Source organism: Zea mays, chromosome 1 (assembly GCF_902167145.1).
Source record: "Zea mays cultivar B73 chromosome 1, Zm-B73-REFERENCE-NAM-5.0, whole genome shotgun sequence".
NCBI classification, from domain to species: Eukaryota; Viridiplantae; Streptophyta; class Magnoliopsida; order Poales; family Poaceae; genus Zea; species Zea mays.
In genome coordinates, this window is record NC_050096.1 from 74,543,365 (window position 1) to 74,556,948 (window position 13,584).

Below are 13,584 nucleotides of genomic sequence, written 5' to 3' on the forward strand. Positions count from 1 at the left end.
ATTTGCACCTTGTTCATCCATGGGCATAGATTCACAATTAAGCACTTGTGTTTGCACTCAATCACCAAAATACTTAGAAATGGCCCAAGGGCACATTTCCCTTTCAGGCTGGGAGGAAATGATAGGCACAGGAGGGCAAGTGCGTCGGGCACCACCCCTTCCTTCCCATCTTCCGGATCCGGTCATCGCGCGTGATGGGGAGGAGGGAGATGTGGGATGGGGGCACAGTCATCGCGCGTGATGGGGGCGGCTGCCGGATCCGGTGGGGACGCCATGCCACGGTGGGGAAGGGCGTGGTCTCTGGTTGGAGGGAATGGCACGGCTGCCTGATCCGGTGGGAACGTCATGTCGTGGTTGGGGAAGGAATGCAGAGTAGGGAGGAAAAGGCGACAGGGGAAGAAGGGAACGCGAGGGCACCATGGCATCAGGGGGAGGGGGGCTGCGGGCATCACGCCGAGGGGAGGGAGAGGGGCGCGGCCATCGCGGCGTCGGGGAGGAGGGACAATCGTGGCGCGGATACGGGATCTGCGCGGGGACTCGGGAGGATCGTGCGGGGGGGGGGGGAGGGCAGAACCTTGCACCGTTGGTATTGTGGACGTCTACACTATTGTCTTATAGAGTAGAAGAGATGTGGGACAGTGTTAGTGTTGTACTTCCACCCTCTCGTAGTCTTTGACTTATCATTTACGTCGATCCTATGCGCGTGATATAAGAATGAGATCAAAGTGGATGTTTTCTTTCCCATGTTCCTTCCGTGGAATTCTTCCAAAGGATTTTTCCCTTCAATTTTTCCACGCCTCAAACCTGCCAACCAAAGGGCACTATCACTAGAGTACCAATTCCTATAGGAACCAGCAAAAGTCGTACGGGACAGTACGGCTAGGCACCACCCTCACACCAGAGGAACCACGCTGTCGAAGAGTCTGCTAGTGGAGCTCCTCTCAGCATAATACAAATCCTCATTATAGAGTCCAACATTTCTCTACTACTCTATAAGTCTGTAGTGTAGACGTCTACACCCGTGCACCACTGTTCTGCCTCCGCACCCGCGACACCGCCGTGATTCGCGTGCCCCCGCCCGTCTCTCCTCGCCTATGGAAAGTCACCCCTCCACCGTGATGCTTGCATGTGCTGTCAATGGAAGGCGCATCCGTGTTCCTTGCTCGCCCCTGGCCAGCCTCGCCCCACAATCAGCAACCCCGCCCCGGCTCACGATCCTCGCCCCACCATCAGCGGCCCTGGCGTGCGGGCGCGGCCGCCCACGGCTGGTGCGGCGTCCCCGGCCACGGCGTGGGTGCGGGAGATCTGGTCATGGCGGGACCGGCCCCGAGCCCCATCCCTAGCGACGGCGTGGCATTAAGCCCCGGCCCCACCGGCGGGCGCGATCCCTGCACAGGCGCGTCGGCCTTGCATGGCCCCGGCGAGGGCGACCCCTGCGCGGACGCGGCCTTCGGCCTCAGCCCCGGTGGCGGCGCGCTGCCCCACCGGCCCCTCGCAGATCCCGTCAACCGCTTTGAAGCTCCGCTCCGTGACCTGCGCCGTCATCAACATCGTCCTCTCCCTCCCAGATCTCGTGCAGACCGTCTCGCCTGCCAACCCAGCGTCCACCGCCGAGGAGTACACGCACATGGTCGCGCTCTCCAGATGGGTCGTCGCGCTCTCCAGACCGGCCGTCGCGCTCGCCACCGGGACCGCGCCCGCCGCTGGGACTGCGTGCAGAGCCCTAGACTCTGGAGGCTGTGGAGCCACAGGCAGTGTGAAGCTCTACGGACCAGACGTACTACGCCGTTGTCTGTAGCCCTTGAACGCATCCATCCGTCGGTCCATCCTGGCCAGGTACAGTGCACCGGTTGGTGTCGGCCGCCAGATGCGTGGCTGGCGAATGGCGATCCGATTCCAACGCTGCTGCAGCAGCTTCGTTCCCCAGCGGACTCTGCAGGTGCGGGCACTGAAACATTTGATAACGATACAATTAGTTTCAAAGTTTTTGGTTTCATGGATTCCATGGATTTCTTATTGTTGCTCTGATATTCTTTGTAAAGAGATCATGGCTTCCATGGATTTTTTAGGTAAAACCATCGAGAAGAGGAAGTTGGTCATCGACGTCAAGTATTTCTTCTTCTATGTGCACTTGGAACCCCGCGACATCTGCGGAGAGAGTTCATGCCTAGCAACCGGAGACTTCATGCTGTCCCACCAGCAGACGTTGCCAGGCTTCACTCCGCTGGTGAGATCTCTCTGCACATCCAACATAATCACATGTTCAGTTCTGTCGGCGTTTCGACCCCGGGGGGGTCCCTGGACCGACGAGTAAATTGTCGTTGCGTGTCCCAGCCCAGATGGGTCGGCGCGAGACGGAGCACAAGGGGGAACAATAAGGGGAACCGTGGCCTCGTGTTGTCCTGCGCCCAGGGCGGATGCGCTTGCAGTAGGGGGTTACAAGCGTTCGCGAGGGAGAGAGAGAGAGCCTGTGCGCCAGCCCGTCCTCCCGCGCGGCCACCTTTCGTACGAGGGCCCTGGACCTTCCTTTTATAGATGTAAGGAGAAGGCCCAGGTGTACAATGGGGGGTGTAGCAATGTGCTAACGTGTCTAGCAGAGGGAAGCCAGAGTCCTATGTACATGCCGACGTGGCTGTCGGAGAGGTTTTGGCGCCCTGTTTATGTGATGTCGTGGCCGTCGGAGGAGCGCTTGAGCCCTGTAGGAGCACAGCTGTCGGAGCTGTCGGGTCCTTGCTGACATCTCCTTGCTTCCGTAGGGGGCTGAGAACCGCCGTCGTCATGGAGCACGCGGGGTGCCATCATTACTTGTTTACCGGGGCGAGCCAGATGGGACGCCGGTCTTGTTCCCCATAGCCTGAGTTAGCTAGGGGTAGGGCAATGATGTACCCCCCTGTGGCGTGGTCGGTTCGAGCCCAAGGTCGGGAGAGGCGGAGGCTCCTCCGAGGTCGAGGTTGAGTCCAAGCCCTAGGGTCGGGGCGAGGCGGAGACCGTCGTCCGAGGTCGATGTTGAGTCTGAGCCCTAGGGTCGGGCGAGGCGGAGTCCATCATCCGAGGTCGAGGTTGAGTCCGAGCCCTAGGGTCGGGCGAGGCGGAGACCATCGTCCGAGGTCGAGGTTGAGTCCGAGCCCTAGGGTCGGGCGAGGCGGAGCTTCCTATGGCGCCTGAGGCCAGACTTGGCGGCTGTCAGCCTCACCCTGATGGGTGGCACAGCAGTCGGAGCAGCACAGGCGACGCTGTTTTCCTGTCAGGTCAGCCAGTGGAGGGGCGAAGTGACTGCGGTCACTTCGGCTCTATCGACTGAAGAGCGCGCGTCAGGATAAGGTGTCAGGCGATCCTTGCATTGAATGCTCCTGCGATCCGGTCGGCTGGCGAGGCGATCTTGGCCAAGGTTGCTTCTCCATGAAGCCTGCCCGAGCTGGGCCTCGGGCGAGTCGGAGGTGCGCCCGTTGCTTGAGGAGGCCCTCGGGCGAGGCGTGAATCTGCCTGGGTCTGCTGTTTCTGCCCGAGGCTGGGCTCGGGCAAGGTGAGATCGTGTCCCTTGTGCGGACAGAGTTTTTGTCCTGTATTGCGCCCATCAGGCCTTTGCAGCTTTGTGCTGATGGTGTTTACCAACCGAGTTTAGGAGTCTTGGGGGTACCCCTAATTATGGTCCCCGACAGTAGCCCCCGAGCCTCAAAGGGAGTGTGGTACTCGCTTGGAGGCTTTGTCGCACTTTTTTGCAAGGGGACCGGCCTTTCTCGGTTGCATTTTGTTCCGGTGGGTGCGCGCGAGCGCACCCGCCGGGTGTAGCCCCCGAGGCCTCGAAGGAGTGGTTTGACTCCTTTGAGGTCTTAATGCCTTTCGTGATGCCTCGGCCGGTCTGATTGTTCCCTCATGCGAACTGGTCGTAGCCCGGGTGCATAGTCAGGTTCCGAGTTCTCGGGCTAGTATGTTGACGCTGTCAATGGTTTGGCCGGAGCCGGGTTTGCGAGAGCAGCCCCCGAGCCTCCGCACAGAGCGAGAGGATGGTCAAGGACTGACTCGGCTTTTTTTCATACGCCCCTTCGTCGCCTTTCCGCAAGGAGGAGGGGGGAAAGCGCCATGTTGCCCTCGGAGGGCGCCGAACATGGTGTCTCCAGTGAGTTGCTAACGGGTGATCCGAGTGGACGCCCGTGCCCCATTCGATAAGGGTCGGCTAGTGGCCCAGAGGCGTGCTCCAAGAGTACCTGCAGGTGATTTGCCGGACCCGGTCCCGTTTGATAGGGTCCGAGGGTTCGATGCCTCCCTCTGATGGGATTCCATTACAGAATCGCTCCTGCTGGTCTCAGAAATGTCCTAGGGTACCTCGGGAGCGCAGCCTGAGCCTCGGCCATGTATCGGACGTACCCAGAGTCATCCCTCGCTCTGCGTGTTCTGAGGCGGCTGTCGAACCCTTCGGGGGGCCAGCCTTCGAACCCCTGATCAGTAGTGGGCGCGAAGCCCGGGTGGCCTAAGGCGGCTGTCGAACCCTTCTGAGGGGCCAGCCTTCGAACCTCTAATCAGTAGGAGGGCTCGGGGCCCGCTTCCTTCGTAGAGAAGGATCCCTTTCGGAGTATCCCCTTTCCCGGTCCCTGTAGCAAGAGAGAGAAAGGGGAAGAGGAAAAGGATATGAAATTGAACGATGTGGCGCACCTTTTTTGATGCGGTCATTATGGCGGAGGTGAAGCGTCGCCCGCTTCGCCTGCCAAAGGTGTCGCCTGCCCTGCCGCGGAGTTAATGCGACGGGACGAGTGGTTCGCGGGGCAGCCGTTGTGCATGCGCGAGCCGTTCGAGGAGCGGAACACGGGCGCGTCGTCTTCACGCCGTGGGAGAGGGCTCTCTCGCTGTCCCAGGAGGGGACGTGAGCCTGCAGACGATTTGACTGCTGCTTCCGCCCGCCTGTCGCCACCATTACTGCCGGCCCACCTTTGGCCTATCGACCGTCGCGCCTTCTCCCGTGGCCGACTGACCCGTGACCGATGTGCTCGGTTGGCACTGTTGGGCCATGCGAAGGGTCGCCTCGAGTCGCGGCACCGGTACCGTAGTCGAGAAGGCGCGGTACTGGCGCAAGTGGCGGTGCAGTTTCTCGCACGTAGTAACCGGCGCGCCGGTTACATGACGTGTGGGCCTGGGCCTCCATGCTGGACACGTCGAAGTCGAAAAGGTGCATCCCCTTGGTGCAGTTGCATGCCGCCTGCATGGCGGTCCGCCCTTTCGCCCGCTGGTTTAGGCGAAGATGGAGGAGCGCTTGTAACCGCTGGGCAGTTATGCGCTCCGCGCGTGGCAGTTTGGCTTCTTCTATCCTGGGCCAGCTCGCATGACGTGTGGGACCCAGCCCCCGTGTCGTAGGGGGAGGACCTTGGAGCGTGTTGGTGAAGACTTAGTCTGTGACGCCTGAGGACGCTAGTGGGGAGAGTCGCCTTTAAAAAGGGGGCGACCCCCTTGGGTGGCAGCCATGCCTTCGCACTCCCCTCATGCGTCGCGTCCTTCCACCTTCCGAGCCCCCAGATGGGGAGCACCCACGTTGCTTTCGTCTTGCTGTCGTTGGAGGAGCGCAACTTCGCGGAAGTTGGTACCTTTCAGCCATCGCTCGGCTTCAAGGATTTTCATCAGGTAGCCCGGCTGCATCCCCTCGCCGATGGTCACCCAAGACGGTGACCACCAGTTTGATGGTGGGGAGAAGCAAGCCGGGCTGCGACCCCTGCCCTGCCCTCAGCTTCAAGAATCTTCATCATCCATGCTGGGGCAGAGGGCAAGCTGAGCCGGAGCTCTACCTCCCGTACGGGCCGGCGGGCCACCTCCTCCTTCAGCATTCAGGGGAGAGGGCGCTCGCCGGCTTAGCGGAAGGGGCGGACTTCGACAACTTGGGGTCGATCGGCCGCAAGCGTCGTCAGCTCCAGCATGCCCGGTTCACTGGCTCAGCTGGCTCTGGCGCAACTTCCGGTGCCACCTTCCACCGCTGGGCGGAGTGCGGCTATCTGCCCGCCGTACGGGCGGCTGTTGCGCCGCGTGCACTGGGGGACTGCCCAAGACGTCGCGCGCTGCTAGGGCGGCGTTCGTGTTCTTGGGCTGTCCTGCCCTTGCTCCGGTACGACGCCTCCGCGCAAAGGTCGGTGCTCGCCTGTCCGGGAGGACCCGAGTGGGGATCTGCCAGTGGGCAGATGGCTGCCGTTGTCGGTGCTGAGGTGGTGGCGGCTGAAGAAGTCCTCGTCGCCGACGAGATCGCCGCCGCCATCTACGCTCCGGGCCTCCGGCTCTTTGGCTTTGATAGCTTGTCCTCGCCCCTCGAGTGGGGACGTGGGCGAGGGCCCTGTTGCAGCAGTGTCTGCCCTGAGGTCATCGCTGATGTTGTTTGGCCGGCCGGAGCGGAGGTCGTTGTCGCTGCTACCGGAGCGGGCGGCGGCGAGCCACCTGGGATTTTGTCGCCCCGCAGGCCCTCCAATGTGGGGGGGTTGTTCGTACCTGCGGGGGTGGAATCGGAGTTCTATTTGTAATGGCACCTTGAGTGCCGGTGTCTGTTCATTGTGGCTGTCGGGGCCTGAACATCGAGGTATTTGAGCGCAATACAGTGTTTTTTTCCTCATTTCGAGCACTAGGACTCGCCTATCGGCTAGCTGAACCGCTTAACCAAGTGCGAGTTGCCCCATGCGGAAGGTGACGAGTGAGGTATCCGTATCTCGGAGGCGTAGGAGTCCCTCGGCTCGGTCGGCCTTGCCACCCAAGGCCTCTCTTGTTTAGGTTAGGGAAAACCTCGGCTGCTCTGCGATGAGCCGGAGCCGGAGGCAGCGGTGTCAGCATGGACAGAGGCGGAGTCGGCTTGAAAAGAAAACTTCGTCGGCCTAGGAGCAGGTGACTTCCCAGGCCAAGGAGGTGTAGCAGCGGCGGCTGGAACCTGGCCGGGTCATCCACTGGCGGGACCAACGCCGGAGTCGGGTTGCCGAGGCCATCAGCCGGGCTGATGTCCTCGGGGGACAGCTGGCTGAGGCTACGGGGCAGCTGATCAAGCCGTCTGCTTGGGCCGGGTTTCTGGAGGAGACCCTGGCGACGATGGCCCAGGCGCGGTGTTGACGTCTTCCTTCGAGGGGGAGATCCTCCGACCGTGTCGCCGTCCGAGGCCGGGTCGGATTCCGCCGAAGGTGGAGTCGACGCCGAGGGTGCTGCTGCCCCCCCTATTGATGTATGAACCTGCAGGATCAGTTTGTCTATAGTATGCGTATGTTTTTTTTGCGGCCGCCGAGGCCCAAACATACTGTCGTCGTGTTGTAAAGCTGCGTTTCTTTTCCCCTTGTTTTGAGTATCAGGACTTGTTCGTCGGTAGCAGAATCGTTTATCCGAGCGAGAGTTACTTTTCACGGAAGGTGACGAGTGAGGTATCCGTATCCCGGAGGCGTAGGAGTCCCTCGGCTCGGTCGGCCTTGTCGCTTACGTGTACTCTTACTCGTCCGTAGGATTCTGTTATCGATATAGTCGAGAAGGCACGAAAAATCGTTTCGGCAGAAAAGCTTTCAAGCGTTAAGACTTGTTCGGCCAGCGGAATCGCTTATCCGAGCGTGAGTTACTTATCGCAGAAGGTGATGAGTGAGGTATCCGTAACCCGGAGGCGTAGGAGTCCCTCGGCTCGGTCGGCCTTGCCGCTTACGTGTACTCCGTCGTTTTCAGGATCCCACTATCGAAGTAGTCGAAAAGCACGAAATATGTTCTGGCAGAAAGACTTTTTCCGAGGAAAATTTTGATGCAGAGGGGGTTCCCCCCTTCTAGCCCCCGAGGGAGGGTCGGGCTTTGCCGAGGCAAGCCTGACCCTTCCTTGATGGTTAGGCTTTGTTTGTGTATGTAAACGAGGTATATGAACGACTTAAAAACATCTTAGGCCCTATTTGGGAACAAAGTTTTTGAAAACCACAGTTTTTGAAATACTACAGTATACTTTAGTCATAACAATACCGCAGTTTATAATACCACAATTTTGGAAACTGAGGTCTAGACCTAAGTTTAGAATACCTTAAAACAACTATAGTATTTGCAATACTTCAGTTTTGAAAACAGAGATTTTATCCAGCTTGCCAAACACCATTCTGTATATAATACTGCAGTATTTGAGAATACTGCAGTATTCTTCCAAAACTGTGAAAAAACTTCACTCCCAAACACCCCCTTAAGGGTAGAAGCGACGTAGCTGTCGGATGTTCCAAGCGTTGCTGTAGACCTCACCTTGACTGTTGGCCAGCTTGTATATTCCGGGCTTCAAAATCTTGGCGATGATGAATGGCCCTTCCCAGGGAGGCGTGAGCTTGTGGCGCCCTCGAGCGTCTTGTCGTAGTCGAAGCACCAAGTCCCCCACCTGGAGGTCTCGGGACCGAACCCCTCGGGCGTGGTAGCGTCGCAGGGACTGCTGATACCGTGTCGAGTGTAGTAAGGCTATGTCCCGAGCCTCTTCCAGCTGGTCTAGTGAGTCTTCTCGGCTGGACTGGTTGCTTCGGTCGTCGTACGTCCTTGTCCTCGGGGAACCGTATTCTAAGTTTGTGGGTAAGATAGCCTCGGCCCCATAGACTAGAAAAAACAGCGTGAAGCCCGTGGCTCGGCTTGGCGTCATCCTCAGACTCCAGACCACCGAGGGGAGTTCCTTCATCCATCGCCTGTCAAACTTGTTGAGGTCGTTGTAGATCCTCGGCTTGAGTCCCTGTAGAATCATGTCGTTGGCACGCTCTACCCGCCCATTCGTCATGGGGTGAGCTACGGCGGCCCAGTCCACCCGGATGTGGTGGTCCTCGTAGAAGTTCAGGAACTTCCTGCCGGTGAACTGGGTGCCGTTGTCGGTGATGATGGAGTTTGGGACTCCAAAGCGATGGATGATGTTGGTGAAGAACGCCACCGCCTGTTCGGACCTGATGCTATTTAGGGGCCGGACCTCAATCCACTTGGAGAATTTGTCGATAGCGACCAGCAGGTGCGTGAAGCCCCCGGGTGCCTTCTGCAAGGGACCAACGAGGTCCAGACCCCACACAGCAAACGACCAGGTGATGGGTATTGTTTGCAGAGCCTGAGCGGGCAGGTGGGTCTGCTTTGCGTAGAATTGACACCCTTGGTAGGCGCGTACAATCCTAGTGGCGTCGGCCACCGCGGTTGGCCAGTAGAAACCTTGTCGGAAGGCATTTCCAACAAGGGCTCGAGGCGCTGCGTGGTGACCGCAAGCCCCCGAGTGTATTTCTTGTAATAACTCCTGACCTTCAGTGATGGATATGCATCGCTGGAGGATGCCTGAGGGGCTACGGTGGTAGAGCTCATTTCCGTCACCCAGCAAGACGAACGACTTGGCACGCCACGCCAATCGCCGAGCCTCGGTTCTGTCGAGGGGTAGCTCTCCTTGGTGGAGATAATACAGGTACGGGGTTTGCCAGTTTCGATTAGGCGGGACCCCATTCCGCTCTTCCTCGACGCACAGTGCCTCACCCTCGGCGGCCGAGGGTGCCTCGGGCTGGGCCGAGGGTGCCTCGGGCTGGGCCGAGGCCTCCTCGGGCTCGGGCGTGTCGTCGGTCTTGACGGAGGGTTGATGTAGGTCTCGGGAGAAGACGTTCGGAGGAACCGTTGTCCGCCTCGAGGCTATCTTAGCCAGCTCGTCTGCAGTCTCGTTGTATCGTCGAGCGATGTGGTTGAGCTCGAGCCCGTAGAACTTGTCCTCCAGGCGCCGAACCTCGTTGCAGTAGGCTTCCATCTTCGGGTTGCGGCAATGGGAGTTTTTCATGACTTGGTCGATGACAAGCTGCGAGTCGCCCCGAGCGTCGAGGCGCCGGACCCCTAGCTCGATGGCGATGTGCAACCCGTTAACCAGAGCCTCGTACTCGGCCACGTTATTGGACACTGGGAAATGGAGGCGCAACACATAGCGGAGGTGCTTCCCGAGGGGTGAGATGAAGAGCAGGCCTGCGCCCGCTCCTGTTTTCATCAACGACCCATAAAAACATGGTCCAGAGTTCCGGTTGGATCGAAGCTGCTGGAAGCTGGGTGTCGACCCATTCAGCCACAAAGTCCGCCAGGACTTGGGACTTGATGGCCTTCCGAGGGGCGAACGAGAATGTCTCGCCCATGATCTCCACCGCCCACTTTGCAATCCTACCCGAGGCCTCTCGGCACTGGATGATCTCCCCCAGGGGGAAGGATGACACCACAGTCACCGGATGAGACTCGAAGTAGTGTCACAACTTTCGCCGCATCAGAATTACCGCGTACAGTAGCTTCTGAATTTGCGGGTAGCGGATTTTGGTCTCGGACAGTACCTCACTGATGAAGTAGACCGACCTCTGGACGAGCAATGCATGCCCTTCTTCTTGTCTCTCGACTACGATCGCGGCGCTGACCACCTGAGTGGTTGCGGCTACGTAGATCAAGAGGGCTTCTCCCGCAGCGGGGGGCACCAAGATGGGCGCGCTTGAAAGGAGCGCCTTTAAGTTCCCAAGGGCTTCCTCGGCCTCGGGGGTCCAAGTGAAGCGCTCGGCCTTCCTTAAGAGGCGGTACAGAGGTAGGCCTCTTTCGCCGAGGCGCGAGATGAAACGGCTCAAAGCCGCAAGGCATCCCATGACCCTCTGTACTCCTTTCAAGTCCTTGATGGGGCCCATGTTGGTGATGGCCGTGATTTTCTCTGGGTTGGCCTCGATGCCCCGCTCGGAGACGATGAACCTCAGGAGCATGCCTCGGGGGACTCCGAAGACACACTTCTCGGGATTGAGTTTTACGCCTTTCGCCTTGAGACACTTGAATGTCATTTCAAGGTCAGAGAGGAGGTCGGAGGCTTTCCTTGTCTTGACTACAATGTCATCGACGTAAGCCTCGACCGTTCGACCAATGTGCTCTCCGAACACGTGGTTCATGCACCTTTGGTATGTCGCACCCGCGTTCCTCAAACCGAATGGCATAGTGATGTAGCAGTACATGCCAAAAGGTGTGATGAAAGAAGTCGTGAGCTGGTCGGACTCTTTCATCCTGATTTGGTGATACCCTGAGTAGGCATCAAGGAATGACAGGGTTTCACACCCAGCAGTGGAATCCACGATTTGATCGATGCGAGGCAAAGGGTAGGGAACCTTCGGACATGCTTTGTTTAGACCAGTATAGTCTACACACATCCGCCATTTCCCACCTTTCTTTTTCACAAGCACAGGGTTGGCTAACCATTTGGGATGGAATACCTCCTTGATGAACCCTGCACCCATCAGCTTGTAGATCTCCTCGCCTATGGCTCTGCGCTTTTCTTCATCGAATCGGCGCAGAGGCTGCTTCACGGGTCGGGCTCCAGCTCAGATATCCAGCGAGTGCTCGGCGACATTCCTCGGTATGCCAGGCATGTCCGAGGGACTCCACGCAAAAACCTCAGCGTTCGCGAGGAGAAAGTCGACGAGCACTGCTTCCTATTTGGGGTCAAGCTCGGAGCCGATCCGAACTTTCTTGGAGGCATCGTTGCTGGGGTCGAGAGGGACGGACTTAACCGTCTCAGCTGGCTCGAAGTTGCCGGCGTGGCGCTTCGCATCTGGCACCTCCTTAGAGAGGCTCTCCAGGTCGGCGATGAGGGCCTCAGATTCGGCGAGGGCCTCGGCGTACTCCACACACTCCACGTCGCATTCGTACGCATGTCTGTATGTGGAGCCGATGGTGATGACCCCGTTGGGGCCCGACATCTTGATCTTGAGGTAGGTGTAGTTGGGGACGACCATGAACTTGGCGTAGCATGGACTCCCCAGCACTGCATGGTAGGTTCCTCGGAACCCGACCACCTCGAACATGAGGGTTTCCTTTCGGAAGTTGGAGGGAGTCCCGAAGCAGACGGGCAGATCGAGTTGCCCAAGGGGTTGGACGCGTTTCCCGGGGATGATCCCATGAAAGGGCGTCGCGCCGGCCCGGATCGTGGACAGATCGATCTGCAGGAGCCCGAGGGTCTCGGCGTAGATGATGTTGAGGCTGCTGCCTCCGTCCATGAGGACCTTGGTAAGTCTGACGTTGCCGATGACGGGATAGACAACGAGCGGGTACTTTCCTGGGCTCGGCACACGGTCGGGGTGGTCGCCTTGGTCGAAGGTGATGGGCTTGTCGGACCAGTCTAGGTAGACTGGCGCCGCCACCTTCACCGAGCAGACCTCCCAGCGCTCTTGCTTGCGGTGCCGAGCCGAGGCGTTCGCCACCTGCCCACCGTAGATCATGAAGCATTCATGGACCTCGGGGAACTCTTCTGCCTTGTGGCCCTCCTTCTTGTCGTTGTCGTGGGCTCTGCCACCTTCCGCCGGTGGCCCGGCCTTGTGGAAGTAGCGCCGAAGCATGACGCACTCCTCAAGGGTGTGCTTGACGGGACCCTGATGATAGGGGCACGACTCCTTGAGCATCTTGTCGAACAGGTTGGCGCCTCCAGGAGGCTTCCGAGGGTTCCTGTGCTCGGCGGCGGTGACAAGGTCTGCGTCGGCGGCGTCGCGTTTTGCTTGCGACTTCTTCTTGCCCTTCTTGGTGCCGTGTTGAGCGGACGCCTCGGGGACATCTTCCGGCTGGCGCCCCTGAGGCTGCTTGTCCTTCCGAAAGATGGCCTCGACCGCCTCCTGACCAGAGGCGAACTTGGTGGCGATGTCCATCAGCTCGCTCGCCCTGGTGGGAGTCTTGCGGCCCAGCTTGCTCACCAGGTCGCGGCAAGTGGTACCGGCGAGGAACGCGCCAATGACATCTAAGTCGGTGATGTTGGGCAGCTCGGTGCGCTGCTTCGAAAATCGCCGGATGTAGTCCCGCAGGGATTCTCCCAGCTGCTGGCGGTAGCTTTGGAGATCCCAGGAGTTCCCAGGGCGCACGTATGTGCCCTGGAAGTTGCCGGCGAAGGCTTTGACCAGGTCGTTTCAGTTGGAGATCTGCGCAGGAGGCAGATGCTCCAGCCAGGCTCGGGCGGCGTCGGAGAGGAACAGGAGGAGGTTGCGGATGATGAGGTTGTCATCGTCCATTCCACCCAGCTGGCAGGCCAGCTGGTAGTCCGCGAGCTACAGTTCCAGCCTTGTATCCCCCGAGTACTTGGTGATGGTAGTCGGGGTTCGGAACCGGGTCGGGAACAGCGCCCGTCGTATGGTCCGGCTGAAAGCTTGCGGACCGGGCGGTTCGGGCTTGGGGCTTCGATCCTCCTGCTGTCGTAGCGTCCCCCACGCCTGGGGTGGTAGCCTCGGCGCACCTTATCGTTGAGGTGGGCTCGACGGTCGTGGCGGTGGTGCTCGTTGCCGAGGCGTCCCGGGGCCGCAGGCGCCGTGTCCCGCGTGCGCCCGGTGTGGATCGAGGCTTCCCGCATGAATCGGGAAGTCGCGGCGCGATGCTACGGGGGGTACCCTTGCCTTCGGGAGGCAGAGCTTTCGGCCCGTCAGACCGCGGCATCCTCTAGGAGATTCTTGAGCTCTCCCTGGATATGCCGCCCCTCGGTGGTGGATGGTTCCGGCATCGCTCGGAGTAGTATTGCTGCTGCAGCCAGGTTCTGGCCGACCCCACTGGAAGCTGGGGGCAGCTTTGCCCTAGCATCGTCGGCGATACGGTGCTGGATGTCCTGGGCCAGATGTCGCGCTTCTCCGGCCGGAGCTCGGCCTG